Raw genomic sequence first — 1494 nt, 5'->3', positions numbered from 1 at the left:
ATAACCAATATTTACTTTAAAAATTATTTTAAACGAGTAGCAAAATTTCTATTAAAATTTTTCGTAACATTTTTTTTTTTTTTTTTTTGATTGTCCAATTTTTATCTTCAGGGTGGCACAAAAAACAGTTAACCAGTTGTCAACAGTTACATTGTTCTATTATACTTTATTATTTATAAACTTTACTAAAATTATTCAAAGTGAAATCTTTCTTGTTTTTTCATGTTTACGTAGAAGAAATTAATTTATTGTCTTGTTACAATTATGAATCTGAATCGTAATTAACGTAGGTTACGATTCATACTAATATATATATTATATCATCAAGTAACTTTTATTGTATAAGGATTAGTTTCCTGTTACTATTGGAGGTGATACAATATTTGTATAATAATTATTAGTTATAACAATAACAATACCGTTATAAATATCATTTTAAACTTTTTCAAACAAAAATTAAGGCTATTTTAGCCTCGTACAATTTGAATTAGTTAACTAGTTCATAAATATAGCAAATATATATATATTTGCTATATTATTAAAAATAATCTTGATTTTTATAATACTGAATATTTTCAAAATTTATTGTTATTAAAAAATGTAAGCTGAGAAGTCGAGATTTGTAATTTTCTTGATCACTTGTATAATTTATTTAAACGCCAAAACTATTAAAGCTTTTTAAAGATTAGAAAATATGAATAACATTATAAAACGAACTGTCGTAAAGCGAGCGCCTATTGTATATTAAAATTATTATATTAAATTACTTTTTTAATAACTTTTATAACTTTTATTTTATTTTATTTATTTATTCGAAACGATAATAAGAAGTTTATAATATTAGTCTAAAATTCTTTAGAGATTTGTATCATTCAAAAAAAAAAAAAACATTTATAATGCGATTTCTCTTCTCAAAGTATACGTTCTTTCGTATTTGCTTACTAGAAAATTTTTTCTTTTTATTATTTTGTAAGTTTTTACAGTATAATCAATTGGAGAATTTATTATTATATATATTTATATTTTTTTCAATTTGTTATAAAGTTCGTGAATGCGAAAGAATATATTTTTTTTTATATAAAATTTTTTGGAAGTTTTATTTTATTTTTTATGTGAAGTTGATCCTAAGTAGTTACATTGTCAACAGAAGATATTTGTCAAAGAGGATCATAAATAGATCATAAAAAATACTATGTAACCGCTTCAATATTTTCAATCTGATACAAATAATTTCTTAGAAAATATATAGTTATCGAATTAAATCAGAAAAAATAAAAACTTTTTAAATCGATATTTTCTATTTTTTTTTCTTCTATAAATTACATTAAAAAAAGGTATAGTTTAAAAATGATAAAACTATGAATATGTATTTTTTAAATAATTAATTACGATTGAGTAATTTATCTTTTTAAAATTTAATTAATCAAAATAATTTAATTACTATTAAAAATCAATCAATTATTTAACTCAATTATAAATAAATGAAAATTATTA

Source organism: Centruroides sculpturatus, unplaced genomic scaffold, assembly GCF_000671375.1.
Source record: "Centruroides sculpturatus isolate CEXI.00-Female unplaced genomic scaffold, Cexi_2.0 scaffold223, whole genome shotgun sequence".
Taxonomy (NCBI): Eukaryota; Metazoa; Arthropoda; class Arachnida; order Scorpiones; family Buthidae; genus Centruroides; species Centruroides sculpturatus.
This window is presented reverse-complemented; position numbering follows the sequence as displayed.